This window comes from Pristiophorus japonicus, chromosome 10 (assembly GCF_044704955.1).
Source record: "Pristiophorus japonicus isolate sPriJap1 chromosome 10, sPriJap1.hap1, whole genome shotgun sequence".
NCBI lineage: Eukaryota > Metazoa > Chordata > Chondrichthyes > Pristiophoridae > Pristiophorus > Pristiophorus japonicus.
In genome coordinates, this window is record NC_091986.1 from 167,559,051 (window position 1) to 167,575,024 (window position 15,974).

General features: G+C 42.6%; 1 protein-coding gene across 2 annotated transcripts in view; it reads right to left on the reverse strand.

Moving 5' to 3' along the window:
- Positions 1-14,683, reverse strand: part of LOC139275189 (high affinity cationic amino acid transporter 1-like) — a 97,471-nt gene extending 82,788 nt beyond the window's left edge. For both annotated transcript variants that reach the window (XM_070892306.1, XM_070892305.1), the window contains exon 1: positions 14,474-14,683. The gene's annotated coding sequence lies outside the window, so the exon portion shown is untranslated. The remainder of the gene's footprint in view (positions 1-14,473) is intronic.
- Positions 14,684-15,974: the final 1,291 nt, after the last annotated feature.

Sequence of the window (15,974 nt, forward strand, 5' to 3'; positions counted from 1 at the left end):
GAGCATACTTTATATAGAGTATCATATGCAGATCTGTCCAAATGTTTCCTGTTCCCCATATCAGAGTACAAAGTCTCACACTTATCTCCATTAACATTCCGTGGCTAATCCAGAACCCCATTAATCTACCCCGATCATACAGATTGGTGCCATAGCAAATCTGATACTAGAAGTACATACTCTTCCATTTGGTTTATGACTAGAGTAAGCAAAAGACATAGAACAGACCTTTGCAGAGCATTAGTCATTAACCCCAGACAGAACATTTTTAATTTCTCATGGCCGCCTATTTCCAAGCCACTTTTCAATCCAGCAAGCTAATTTGTTATTAATTCCACCTAGCCTACTATTCTTTAAAAATGCAAATGTGAAACTTTACTAATGACTTCTGAAAAAGAAAATCAAGTAAATCAAATTACTGGATCAAGCTTGTGCACTGATTTTTTCCCCGCCTCACAAAATTCCAGTAGATTCATGAGGCATGACCTAATGTTTCCAAGCTACATTGACTAACCATTATGACCTCTATGGTCTGCAGATAAACACGGATAGTTCCCCTTAAATTGTTTGGATGTTTTCCCATTACAGATGCTAGATGGTCTATATCTTCCAGATTCATATCTTGCTTCTCCGTTAATTGACCATGTAACAAGATAATGCCCAGAGTTGTCTATGAAAGGCACGTTCTGGGATTTGATTGATGAAAGAACGCTGTCTCTGAAGGGACACTCAAAACTTGATGGCTGTTATTTTTAAATGAACATCTATGCAGAGATAGAGATGAAAGTGCTGCAGTCACGTTACGTTATACTGCTCTGACTGGCAAGTATCACTCTAGAAACGGAGTCTGAATGGTGGAACTTTGTACTGATAGCATACTTCCTCGAAACTGTTTTTCAAGTTCGTTTTATGAAAATGTATTGGCTCCAAGTGAAAGAATATAGCTTTGAAGTCTATCCTAATCAATCACTTGATCAACCATCTAAACAATGGGCAGTAACACTACCATCTTGAACAATAAAAATAGTTGTATTCGGTGCTGGTCTGGCAGTGCATCAGTCAAAAGAATAAGGATGAGGTTCCTTTGACTGAAACAATCACTAATCTCAGCGCCTGCGATGCAGCATTGGTACTCCTGTATCATCTATCATGAATGACTTCATGCAAGAGCTGAAGGAACTTGTGAATCGTAAAGAACCCTTATGGCTTTTCCCTGGTCTAGAGTCAGAGTAGGTCATTAATGTAGATTGTAAATAGCTGAAGCCCGAGCACTGATCCTTGCAGCACCCCACTAGTTACAGCTTGCAACCTGAAAAAGACCCATTTATCCCTGCTCTGTTTTCTGTCTGTTAAGCAATCCTCTATTCATGCTAATACACAACCTCCAATCCCTTGTGTAATAACCTTTTATGTGGCACCTCATCGAATGCCTTTTGGAAATCCAAATATACTACATCTACTGGTTCCCCTTTATCTACCCTGCTAGTTACATCCTCAAAAAAATAAATTTGTCAAACACAATTTCCCTTTCATAAAACCATGTTGACTCTACCAAATCATGTTATGATTATCTAAGTACCCTTATACTACTTGCTTAACAATGGATTCCAGCATTTTCCCCGACAACTGATGTCACGCTAACTGGCCTATAGTTCCCCGTTTTTTCTTTCTCTCTCTCTCCTTTCTTGAATAGCGGCGTTACATTTGTTACCTTCCAATCTGCTGGGACCATTTTAGAATCTAGGGAATTTTGGAAGATCAAAATCAATGCATGCACTCTGTATAGCCACCACTTTTGGAACCTAAGGATGTAGGCAGTCTGGTCCAAGGGATTTGTCGGCTTTTGTCCCATTAGTTTCTCTCGTACTTTTTCCTCTACTTAGAATCAATTACATTAAGTTTCTCACCCTCACTGGACCCTTAGTTTCCCACCGTCTTAGGTATGCTTTTTATATCTTCTACTGTGAAGGCGGATGCAAAATATTTGTTACCGTTTCTGCCGCTTCCTTATTCCCCAAAATAATTTCTCGTGCCTCAGTCTCTAAGGACTAATGTTTACTTTTGCTATTCTCTTCCTTTTTACATACTTGAAGCTCTTGCAATCTGTTTTTATATTTTTTGCTAGTTTTCTCTTGTAGTCTATTTTTTCCCCTTATCAATTTTTTGGTCATCCTTTGCTGGTTTCTGAAACTCCCAATCTTCAGGCTTACTACTATTCTTTGCATTATAATAAGCTGGTTCTTTCAATCTAATGCTATCCTTAACTTCTTTAGTTAGCCACAGATGGATCACTTTTCCTGTGGAGTTTTTGTTTCTTAATTCTCAACAAAAATTCCATTATGAAATATTTCTTTAAATGTTAAGCCACTGCTTATCTATTGCTATGCCATTTAATCTATTTTTCCAATCTACCTTAGCTAACTTGCCCTTCATACCTATGTAATTGACTTTATTTCAGTTTAAGACTCTAGTTTTGGACTTAGGCAAGTCACTCTCAAATATAATGTGAAATTCTATCATATGATCACTCTGCCCTAAAGGATCCTTTACTATGAGATTGCTAACTAACCTGGTCTCATTACACAATACAAAATCTAAAATAGCCTGTTCACTGATTGGTTCCATGACGTATTGTTCCAGGAAACTGTCCCGAATGCATTCCACGAACACTTCTTCCAGACTACCTTTATCAATTTGATTTGTCCAGTCTATATAAAGATTAAAGTCCTCCACGATTATTGTATTACCACTGTTACAAGCTCTTACTATTTCTTGATTAATATTCTGTCCAACTGTATAGTTACTGTTAGGGGCCCTGTTTACTACTCCCACCAGTGTTTTCTGCCCCGTTATTCCTTATCTTCACCCATACTGATTCTACTTCTGATCTTCCGACCCAAGATCCTTGTATACAGCACAGAAACAGGCCATTCAGCCCAACTGGTCTTTGCCGACGTTTATGCTCCCCAACCTATCAGTGTATCTTTCTATTCCTTTCTCCCTCATGTGCTTATCCAGATTCCATCAATTCGATTCACTCCACATGGCATCAAGAAACTGGATACAGCAAAGGCTATGGGCCCCAACAACATCCCAGCTGTTGTGCCGAAGACTTGTGCTCCAGAACTAGCTGCATCTCTAGCCAAGTTGTTCCAGTAAGCTACAACACTGGCATCTATCCGACAATGTGTAAAGTTTCCCAGGTATGTCCCGTCCACAAAGAGCAGTATAAATCCAATCCGTACCATTACCGCCCCATCAGTCTACTCTCAATCATCAGCAAGATGATGGAAGGTGTCATCGAAGTGCTATCCAGCGGCACAAACTCACCAATAACTTGCTCACTGATGCTCACTTTGGGTTCTGCCAGCGCCTCTCGGTTCCAGACCTTATTACAACCTTGGTCCAAACATGGACAAGAGAGCTGAATTCCAGAGATGAGGAGAAAGTGACTGCCCTTGACATTATGGAGCATTTGACCAAGTGTGGCATCAAGAAGCCCTACTAAAACTGAAGTCAATGGGAATCAGGGGGAAAACTTTCCACTAGCTGGAGTCATACCTAGCACAAAAGGAAGATGGTTGCAGTTGTCGGAGATCAATCCAACATCGCTGCAGGAGTTTCTCAGGGCTGGGTCCTAGGCCGAACCATCTTCAGCTGCTTAATCAATGACCTTCCCTCCATCATAAAGGTCAGAAGTGGGGATGTTCACTGATGGTTGCAGTGTTCGGTTCCATTCACAACGCCTCAGATAATGAAGCATTCCATGCCCGCACGCAGCAAGACCTGGACGACATTCAGGCTTGGGCTGATAAGTGGCAAGTAACATTCGCACAATGTGCCAGGCAATCACCATCTCCAACAAGTGAGAGTCTAACCATCACCATCGCCAAATCCCCCACCAAAATCCTGGGGGTCACCATTGACCAGAAACTTAACTGGACCTGCCACATGAATAATGTGGCAACAAGAGCGAGTCAGAAGCTGGGTATTCTGTGGTGAGTGTCTCACCTCCTGACTCCCCAAAGCCTTTCCAACATCTACAAGGCACAAGTCAGGAGTGTGATGGAATAATCTCCACCTGCCTGGATGAGTGCAGCTCCAACACCACAAGAAGCTGGACACCATCCAGGACAAAGCAGCCCCACTTGATTGGCACCCCATCCACCACCTTCAACATTCATTCCCTCCACTACCGGCACACAGTAACTGCAGTGTGTATGAGCTACAAGATGCACTCCAGCAATTCACCAAGGCATCATCGGCAGCACCTCCCAAACCCATTTACCACCTTGAAGAACCAAGGCAGCACGTGCATGGGAACACCATCATCTGCAAGTTCCCGTCCAAGTCACATACCATCCTGACTTGGAAGTAGTCACTGTTCCTGCCCTAATTTTTCCTAGTGGCTCGTGTCAATTTTTTTGTCTCATAACACTCCAGTGAAGCGCCTTGGGACGTTTTACTACATTAAAGGAGCTATATAAATACAAGTTGTTGTTACTTTTTTTCTAAACCCTCTGTATTCATTTTTATCATCCTCTCCTTTATTATCTAATGCACTTAGTGTATGCCTTTTACTCTAGTTTCAATTTTATCCTCATCTCTTTATTCACCCACGGTGTTTCATTATTGGCCAGTTTGTTCTTCCATTTTAAATATTTCTCACTGCTGTTTAATCTCCATCTCGTCAACATTTTTTTTCTAGTTTACCTTTCAGAATTCCATTCTCATTCCTTCACAATTAGTTTTTTTTCCCATCCATTACTTTGGTCTTTGCCTTACTTAAACCTTTCTCAATCATTATTTTAAACCTTATGTTATGATCGCTAATGCCTAGATGTTCCCCTACACTGACTTCTCTTATCTGCTCTGGCTCATTTTTCATTACTAGATCCAGTAGTGATTCTTCTCTTGTTGGGCTTCTTGTGTATTAAGAAAGGAGTTCTGAACATACTATAAAAACTCCATTCTTTTTCCTCAACTCTTCTTGCCAGTTTATTTTGGGGTAGTTAAAATCTCTCCATTTTTACTCATTTCATAGATGTTCCTACATATTTCTTCATCCAGTGCCCTTCCACTATTTGGCAGCCTGTAGATTACCCTTGTTATCACGATTGGTCCCTTCTCATCCTTTGTCGCAATCCACATGGAATTGTTTGTCTTAAATGTTAATTACCTTTTTTCCCCCTACTGCCATTATGTTGACTAATTAGTACAGTTACCCCACACCCCCTTCTTCCTTCCCCGTCCTTTCTATCCTACACCAGTTTTTCAGCCACACATTCACCTTCCTGATCTGACTATTCCTAAAATTACCACTTATTAGGTCCTGTTTTGGATATTCCTTTAGCAGGACTTCTTCCCTATGTCATTGGTCCCAACATGGACGACGGCAACTCAATCTTCCCCTGCCCTTTCCAAGTTCCTCTCCAGTTGCTCCAAGATACCCTTTTCCTTTGTACCAGGTAGGCAACACACCCTCCTGGACTCAGTCACAACTGCAGAGGATTCTACTTTTCCCCATGATTATTGAATTCCCTATGAGTACATTTCTATTCTGTTCTTTCCCCCATGGTCTGCCTTCTGCTCCATGATGTCGTAAAGAAAGACTTGCATTTTTATAGCACCTTATACGACCACCAGATGTCCCAAGATGTTTTACAGCAAATGAAACACTCAAGTGTCGTCACTGTTGTAACGTAGGAAACACGGCAGCCAATTTGCACACAGCAAGCTCCTGCAAACAGCAATATAATAATGACCACTGTTTTTTTTAGTGATGTTGATTGAGGGAAAAATATTGGCCCAAACACCAGATAACTCTGCTGCTCTTCTTCAAAATAGTGCCATGGGATCTTTTATGTCCACTTGAGAAAGCAGACAGGTTCTTGGATTAACGTCTCATCCGAAAGACGGCACCTCCAACAGTGCAGCACTCCTTCAGTACTGTGCTGCACTGGAGTGTCAGCCTGACCTCCTGTGCTCAGGTGTCTGGAGTGGGACTTGAATCCACAACCTTCTGACTGAAAGGCAATGGTGCTACCAAATGAGCCACAGCTGACACACAGTTAACATTCAGGCCATCCTCCCTGCAGCCTTCATCCTTATCCTCACCAGATAGCTAGTATATTGTACCTGTTGGATAGTACCAGTGTCTACGGGAGCTACTTCTCCATCTTCCCTTGGTTCCCCACACCCTGCTGACTGATGGTCACAATCTCAACTTCCTGCACTTTCCTCTTGGGGGTAGCTGCATTCTGGAGGTGAAATTATTCAGAAATTCCTCCCGCTCCCTAATATAATCATAGAATCAGAGAATATGACCTGAGCCGGAGTGGAGCGAGAGCGGAGTGGGGTTAAAGAGCGCGATGATGGCAGGCCCCAAGACCACAGGCGGACCCGAGCGGGAAGCAGAATTTGAAAGAATGACACCTGAGTAAAAAGAAACCTAGTGATGTTAGTACAAGGGAAAACAGCTGGTTGATGAGTTTTTAAAAGTTTATTTCTGCTAAGTTAGTTCATAGTCTATTAAATAGAGGCAAGGCAGAGCAGCTCAGTCCCAGAGTGCACATCCTGTGCCATGTCGTAATCCCTGGATTACTTCCGGTGCCACGCGCAAGTGAGTATACAAATAGGATAGAGCAGATGGAGATGCGGCTGGAGAGATGGTGCAGGAGGAAGGGCTTCCGATCCCTATGGCAGTGAGACCGGTTCAGGAGGAGGTGGGACCTGTAGAGGCCAGGCGGGTTGCACCTCAACAGGGTCGGAACCAATATCGTCACAGGGAGATTTGCTGTGCTGTTGGGGAGGGTTTAAACTAATTTGCCAGGGGGATAGGCACCAGGATGTAACATTAGAAAGGACCAATAAAGATCTCAAAAGGATTGGGAGAGGCAGAGAGCATTAAAGAAAGGAACAGGAAGGTATTAGATCAGGTCAAACTAAAAGAATACAGGATGGCTAAAGATGGGTTTACAGTGTATGTATGTAAACACACAAAGTGTAGTAAACAAGGTAAGTGAGCTGCAGCTACAAATAGGGAGGATTCAGGAAAGAATAAATTTAAAAGCAGCAAGAGAAATGTCAAGGCTCTAGAGCAGAGCAAAGTTTGGGGTAAAATTAAGCAGAGTGAGTCAGGAAGGGCCAGAGAGAGTAACAAAGGTAATAAGGCATTAGTGACTATGGTGACATCGAGAAAAATAGAAAAAGGCCAAAACTAAAGGCACTAAGTTTCCCTAATAAAAAATAATGGCGCGCATTTACCTGGAAGCCCGTTTTTATTTGGTCCCTCAGCACTGAAAATAAAAAACCTAAGTATTCTTCCACCATGGGGCTACCCAAGCTGATCTCGCAGAGCGTGGCTTTCAGTGTGCGACAGAACCGCACAGCGCATGTGCTTAAAATAAAACGGGAAACTAGTTGCGTATGCGCAAGCGTAAAGAAAAAAAGATTTAAAAAAAAAATAAATAAATGCACTGCGTGGGTGGAGGACCTTCGGCCGGGGACTAGCACCGGCTGCAATCGACATCCTGGAGAATCAGAAGGCGGCTGCATTGGATGGTTAAAGAAGACGATCCAATTTGTCTGCTACTTTTTCAATCCTGGTAATAGAAAAGTTTTCCTACACTTTGTGGAGGATTTTGGGAAGTGAGAAGATTGCAGGAAAAAGGTAGATTTTTTTTCTTTCATTGCAAGCGGACATTTATCATCGCAGGAGCAGCATTAATGGTAAGGTTACACTTATTTCTTTTTTTTTAAAACTTGCCTATAGTTATCGTTTGCTTTTTAAATTCCCTAAAAGTTTATTTATAAGAGACAGGGAGTCCCTTCGGCTGGTGATAGAAGTAGGCCAGCATGGATTCTGTAACTGCAGGCAAGGGTTTTTCCTACGGTGCTTCGAGGGTCTGTGCGCCTGTTTAAAAAAATGTTGTTGGTGGGGAAGTTTGCCTTATGCACAGAAATGGCACGCAACCTTCTTTTACAGATACACCAGCACAAGAATGTATGACACCCCAACACTGGGCTTCGGCGCCAAAAAAACAGCATCCAGTGCTGGGCAAACTTGGGGCCCTTTGTCTGAATGCGCAAGCATTTGCAACAAAATAGATGAATTAATAGAGCAGATAGAAAATTAATAGGTTTAATCTAATAGCCATTACAGAGACGTGGTTGCAAAGTGACCAAGGTTGGGAACTAAATATGCCAGGATATTTAACTTTTAGAAGAGATAGGCAAAATGGAAAAGGAGGGGTAGCACTGATAATAAAGGATGGGATAAAGACAGTAGAGAGAAAGCATCTTAGCTCAGAAAATCAAGAAGTAGAATCAGTTTGGGTGGAGCTAAGAAACAGCAAGGGGCAGAAACCATTGGTGGGCATTGTTTATAGGCCCCCAAACAGTAGTGGCAATGTAGGACACAGTATAAATCAGGAAATTAGAGGAGCACATAACAAAGGTAATACAGTAATCATGGGGGGCTTTAATCTATAGACTAGGCAAACCAAATTTGCAGTAGTAGTGTGGAGGACGAATTCATGGAATGTATGCAAGATGGTTTTCTAGATCAGTATGTTCAGGAAGCAACTAGGGAACAGGTTATTTTAGATCTAATATTGTGCAATGAGAAAGGGTTAATTAATAACCTTGTAGTAAGGAGGCTTTTAGGGAAGAGTGACCATAATATGATAGAATTTTACATTAAGTTTGAAAGTGATTTCATTAAATTTGAAACTAGGGTCTTAAATCTAAACAAAGGAAACTACATAGGTACGAGGGACAAGTTGGCTAAGGTAGATTGGGAAACTACATTAAAAAAGGTATGACAGTAGACAAGCAATGGCTAGCATTTAAAGAATTAGTACATAATTTACAACAAACATACATTCCTTTAAGGCACAAAAACCCCACCAGGAAAAATAGTCCAGCCATGGCTAACGAGAAGTTAAAGATAGTATTAGATCAAAGGGAGAGGCTTATAATGTTGCCAAAAGAGCAGTAAGCCTGGAGGATTGGGAGGATTTTAGAATTCAGCAAAGGAGGACCAAGAAATTGATAAAGGGGAAATAGAATAGCGAGACATATAAAAACAGACTGTAAAAGCTTCTATAGGTATGCAAAAAGGAAAAGATTAGCGAAAGTAAATGTGGGTCCCCGACAGGCTGAGACAGGAGAAATAATAAATGGGAAGTAAGGAAATGGCAGAGAAATTAAACACGGAAGAAGATACAAAAAATCTCCAGGAAATAGTGGAGTATCAAGGGTCTAGCGAGAATGAGGAACTGAAAGAAATTAGTATTAGTAAAAAAATAGTACTGGAGAAATTAATGGAACTGAATGCCGATAAATCCCCTGGACTTGATGGCCTACATCCTAGGCTTTTGAAAGAGGTGATTATAAAGATAGTGGATGCATTGGTTGTCATCTTCCAAAATTCCATAGATTCTAGAACGGTTCCCACAGATTGGAAGGTAGCTAATGTAACCCCGCTGTTTAAGGAGAGAGAAAACGGGGAACTACAAACCAATTAGCCTGACATCAGTAGTAGGAAAAATGCTAGAATCTATTATTGAGGACATGTTAACTGAGCATTTAGAAAATAATAGAATTGGGCAGAGTCAACACAGATTCATGAAAGGAAACTCATGTTTGACAAATCTGTTAAGAGCTTTGAGGTTGTAACTAGTAGAATAGATAAGGGGGGAAGGGAACAGTGGATGTGGTGTATTTGGATTTTCAGAAAGCATTCGATAAGGTGTCACACAAGAGGTTATTGAACCAAATTAGGGTTCATGGGATTCGAGGTAATATACTAGCATGGATTGAGGATTGGTTAATTGACAGACTAGGAATAAATGGGTCATTTTCAGGTTTGCCGGCTGTAACTAGTGGGGGAGCCGCAAAGATCAGTTTATTGGGCCCCAGCTATTGACAATCTATATCAATGATTTGGATGAGGGGACTAAATGTAATACAGGTATATATCCCAAGTTTGCAGATGATATAGAAATATAGAAAGTAGGTGCAGGAGTAGGCCATTTGGCCCTTCGAGCCTACACCACCATTCAATATAATCATGGCTGATCATGCAACTTCAGTACCCCATTTCTGCCTTCTCTCCATACCCCTTGATCCCTTTAGCCGCAAGGGCCACATCTAACTCCCTTTTGAATATATCTAATGAACTGGCCTCAACAACTTTCTATGGTAGAGAATTCCACAGGTTCACAATTCTGAGAAGACGTTTCTCCTCATCTCGGTCTTAAATGACTTACCCCTTATCCTTAGACTCTGACCCCCGATTCTGGACTTCCCCCAACATCGGGAACATTCTTCCTGCCTCTAACCTGCCCAATCCCGTCAGAATTTTATATATTTCTATGAGATTCCCCCCTCATTCTTCTAAATTCCAGTGAATATAAGCCTAGTCGATCCAATCTTTCTTCATAGGTCAATCCTGCCATCCCGGGAATCAGTCTGGTGAACCTTCGCTGCACTCCCTCAATAGCAAGAATGTCCTTCCTCAGATTAGGAGACCAAAATTGCACACAATACAAGGTGTGGTCTCAGCAAGACCTTGTACAACTGCAGTAAGACCTCCCTGCTCCTATACTCAAATCCACTAGCTATGAAGCATGCCATTTGCCTTCTTTACTGCCTGCTATACCTGGCATGCCTACCTTCAAATGACTGATGTACCATGACACCCAGGTCTCATTGCACCTGCCCTTTTACGAATCTGTCACCATTCAGATAATAATCTGCCTTCCTGTTTTTGCAACCAAAGTGGATAACCTCACATTTATCCACATTATACTGCATCTGCCATGCATTTGCCCATTCACCTAACCTGTCCAAGTCCCCCTGCAGCCTCCTAGCATCCTCCTCGCAGCTCGCACTGCCATCCAGCTTAGTGTAATCTGCAAACTTAGGAGATATTACACTCAATTCCTCCGTCTAAATCATTAATGTATATTGTAAATAGCTGGGGTCCCAGCACTGAACTCTGCGGTATCCAAATAGTCACTGCCGACCATTCTGAAAAGGACTCGTTTATTCCCACTCTTTGCTTCCTGTCTGCCAACCAGTTCTCTATCCAAAGCTAGGTGGGAATGTAAGTTGTGAGGAGGATGCAAAGAGACTTCAAGGGGATATGGACAGGCTAAGTGAGTGGGCAAGAACATGGCAAATGGAATATAATGTGGAGAAATGTGAAGTTATCCACTTTGGTAGGAAAAATAGAAAAGATGAGTATTTTTTTTAAATGGTGAGAGATTGGGAAATGTGGGTGTTCAGAGAGACCTGGGTGTCCTTGTGCACGAATCACTAAAAGTTAATGTGCAGGTACAGCAAGCAAATGGTATGTTGGACTTTATTACAAGAAGATTTGAGTACAAGAGTAAAGACATCTTACTGCAATTATATAGGGCCGTGGTGAGACCGCACCTGGAGTAGTGTACATTGCTTTTGGTCTACTTACCCAAGGAAGGATATTCTCGTCATTGAGGGAGTACAATAAAGGTTCCCCAGACTGATCCCTGGGATAGGGGGATTGTCCTTTGAGGAGAGATTTAGAGTAGACTCGGCCTCTATTCGCCAGAGTTGAGAAGAATGAGAGGTGATCTCATTGAAACATACAAAATTCTTACAGGGCTTGATAGGGTAGATGCAGGGAGGATGTTTCCCCTGGCTGGGGAGTCGCGAACCAGGGGTCACAGTCTCAGAATAAGGACTGAGATGAGGAGAAACGCCTTCACTCAGGAGGATGGTGAATCTCCGGAATTCTCTACTCCAGAGGGCAGTGGAGGCTCAGTCTTTGAATATATTCAAGACTGAGATAGATAGATTTTTGGATATTAAGGGAATCAAGGGATATATAGTGCAGGAAAGTGGAGTTGAGGTGGAAAATCAGCCATAATCACATTGAATGGCAGAGCAGGCTCAAAGGGCTGAATGGCCTAGTCCTGCTCCTAATTCTTAGGTTCTTAAACAGTCACTTGGAAAGGAAAGCCAGCATAGATTTGTTAAAGGCAAACAGTGTTTAACCAACTTGATCGAGTTTTTTTGATGAGGTAACAAGAGAGGGTTCTCAACCCTTCTGCCAATGGGAACACTTTCTCTCTATCTACTCTGTCTAGACCCCTCATGATTTTGAATACTTCTATCAAATCTCCTCTCAACCTTCTCTGCTCAAAGGAGAACAACCCCAGCTTCTCCAGTCTATCCACACAACTGAAGTCCCTCATCCCTGGAACTATTCTTATAAATCTTTTCTGCACCTTCTCCAAGGTCTTCACATCCTTCCTAAAGTACGGTGCCCAGAATTTAATTACTCTAGATTTATGTATAGTAGATACCCAGTTAATGCAAATTGGATGTGTTTAATGTTGGTTTCCTCCACTTAGTTTACTTTTACCCATTTTGTCACCTCATATGATTGATTTAGGTAATTTAGCTTCTTAGGTCTATTTGCTTACCTAAAAGACATTATGCTCTTAATACTCAAAATAAGTGATAAATTTAAAACACTTAGCTCTAATTCCTCAGCTCCACCACTCCTCATTCTGTGCAGACCATGATATCACTGAGTTTTTAAACCAGTTTGTGTGCTTATGAGCTTCTGCTCCTTTTAAACTGTTAATGTCTGGGGTTCCTGCTCTTTTTAAATCAGCTGCTGACTACCCAGGCTCCTTTTGAAACTGTTTATCTACTCTTTTCTCATAACTCAGATCTTTGACACTAGGGATTAATCATGTGACTCTTCGCCATTCCTCAAATGTTTCCTTTATGACTTGCCAACCAAAATTTGTCATTGCACCTTAGGTGCAGAGAGTGTTTAATCACTACTTTCACTGACTTAGTCTATTGTTTCAGTTAAATAGTTCCACATTGGATTTGTCAACTGCAGGGACCTACAGCACAAAATTGTCCCTAATTCAGTACTCTCACTGATGGAACGTCCTGTGGGAAATGGAAAAATTGCCACACTAGTATCATACTGGGTTGCTGGATAGAGTAGAGGGAGCATTACTTTGCATCTAACTGTACTTGACCTTGGAGTACTGGGTGCCTGAAATGGGAAGACTTCCATTGCCTAGAACTATCATCCCTCACATTGATGAGCACAAAAATAGCACTTATTTTGTGCTTCAATATGTGGGATAGGTTTTCAAATTAGGAGATCCCCTGGATAGAGCACCCCCATAGCAATCATAATTCTGATTTTTTTTCTATATTTGTTGACTTTCTGGTATGTTCTTTCTGCCAAATGCCAAGTTTTCTGCAGTTATACCACCATTTCCCTTTGGGCAGCTGGCACTGTCTTTCAGAAGTTTGGGCAGGGCTCTCCTGGAGCTTGAGAATAGATTGTCATACTGGAGAATTTGCTCTTAATCAGTTTAAGATAAGGCAACATACAAACCAAGCCACGCCTAACTGCTGCCAGAATACTCTGGCCACAACTTGCTGTTTTAGGGTGATTACTGCATCATTAGCAGAAAATTGCAGCTACAAATGGATACACACTTAGACCAAATAAGAAACGTCATGATGTATATTGTATACACACACAAACCATGCAGGGGATCTGTCTGCAACACAAACTAGTTCCAAATACAATAAATAAATACTACTGGCAATATCACATTATAATACTATTCAATTGCTACTTACTTTACAGGGCTGAATTTACACTTTGACAAGTGATATTTAGAATCCCACAAAAGGGTTTAAATTATACCCAATACTAAAAAAGCGCGACTACAATTAGTTGAGTTTCTAAAAAATAAGATACATACAACGCGCTAGTAACTATTTTATTTCATCGTAGTGTTATCACATTAAGATTTCTACATCCAACAATTGGACTTCTGTGGGGAGTCCTTGATTTTCAGCACACGCTGATGTTAGCTCAAGCCAATATTCCGATTGTCGGTGTTGCAAAGTTACTTTAGTTTCATATGTGCGAACAGCAACAGCCAGTGGCATCTGGCCCCTGGTATATACGTCCCACTCCACCTGGAATGAGAGTCATCAACAGCAAGGGCTGTAACTGCCAGAAAAAGAAACTACCGTCCGATTGAAGAACAAAAATGCAATTGTAACTGGGTTAAAAAAAAGGTTAACGTATATAAATATAAATATTTTAAACTCCAAACGGCCAACAAATTGCCACAGGCTTTGCCGTGCGGGAATTTGTGAAGTCTACACGCCTGTTTACATTGAGAGTCGTTGTTGCATCATCTTTCGACTGGAGCACAATACCGGCCATGTGGCCCTCGCCACTTCCCCAAATGAAGCGTCGGCGGACCATCCCCTCGCGGGCAAACGCTACTAAAAACAAAACATTAAAAAGAAAAGCAGGAAACAGTGTCTGCTAAATAAATTATGAGCCGGCTCCAGGTAACCGTGGCGCGCACACACACACACACACACACACACACACAAAAAGGGCGAATTAAAACGTGGCGCTTACCTCGGGAGGAGACTGTCGGCGCCAAAGGACTGCAGCTCCCGCCCGGCCGCCCGCCGACAATGACTAGAGGGCGCGGGGAGAGGCGCGAGCTGGCTGCAAGAGGGCGGCTGCAGTGCAGTGCAGTGGCGAGCAGTCCTCAGACTGCGGGCGGGGAGACACACGATATCAAATCAATCTGCATTCTCGTCTCCTCCTGCGCCCGAAAGAGAGGGGCGGTTCCCAGGGGCTCTGCATGACATGAATGGCAACGTGACCTCGCCTTGACGTGCAGCGCTTGGCGTAGGGTATCGGAGAATGCTTTTAGCATTTCGTCAATTTAGCATTCCACGCTCGTCTATGTTTGGCCACCTGACTTGCCCTGCTGTCGTCTGGATTGCCAATCCCGGGCCAGGTGCAGAATCAAGTTGGAGTTCTGATAATAGAACGAAAGGTCACAACTGCAGAGGATTCTATCTACCCCCCATAATTATTGACTCTCCGATGACTACAGCTATTTTGAGTTGTATCAGTGTAATCAAATGCCCCCTGATTAAAAGGGGAGGGACACTGCAAAAAAACGTTTCAGGTGCCCCCTTGTATTTTTTGATTTTTGGGTTTTTTTTTTGAGGGCACCAAAACACAAATTATACAACTGCCCCCTGGCTAAAAGGGGGAGGGGGGAGCACTAAAACCAGCACAATAAACAAATTAAACTTTAGACAAAAAACATCAAATTAAAATTTAATTGCCGGGGGTGATGATGCACTCCAGTCCCTCCAGCGCCCACCACTCGCGGGAGGCCGCGAGCGTACCGGTGGACACCGCGTGCTCCATCTCCAGGGACACCCTGGCCCAGATGTACGCATGGAAGCGAGGCAGCCAATTGGGCTGAACGACCCCCTCGACCACCCGCAGCCTGGACCGGCTGATGGCACCCTTGGCCATGCCCAGGAGCAGTCCTACAAGGAGGCCTTTGGACCTGCCCGCTCCCCTCCGCACAGAGTGCCCAAAGATCAGGAATGTGGGACTGAAGTGCAACTCTTTTTGTAAAAAACAATAAATAAACATTAAGTCAAGTGCCCCCTTATTAAAGGGGGGGGACACTACAAAAAGTTTACAAGTGCCTTTTTAGTTTTTTTGTTTTTGGTTTTTTTTTGTGTTTTTTTGCTTTTTTTTTGGCACTAAAACCACAAATATATATACAAGTGCCCCCTATAAAAGGGGAGGGGGACACTAAAACCGGCAATAAAACAAATTAAACTTTAAAACATATAAAATCAAATTAAAATTTGGTTGCCGGGGTAACGATGCACTCCAGTCCCTCCAGTGCCCACCTCTTGCGGAAAGCCGTGAGCGTACCGGTGGACACCACGTGCTCCATCTCCAGGGACACCCTGGCTCGGATGTAACTGCGGAAGAGAGGCAGGCAGTCGGGCTGAACGATCCCCTCGACCGCCCGCTGCCTGGGCCGGCTGATGGCACCCTTGGCCGTGCCCAGGAGCAGTCCTACAAGGAGGCCTTT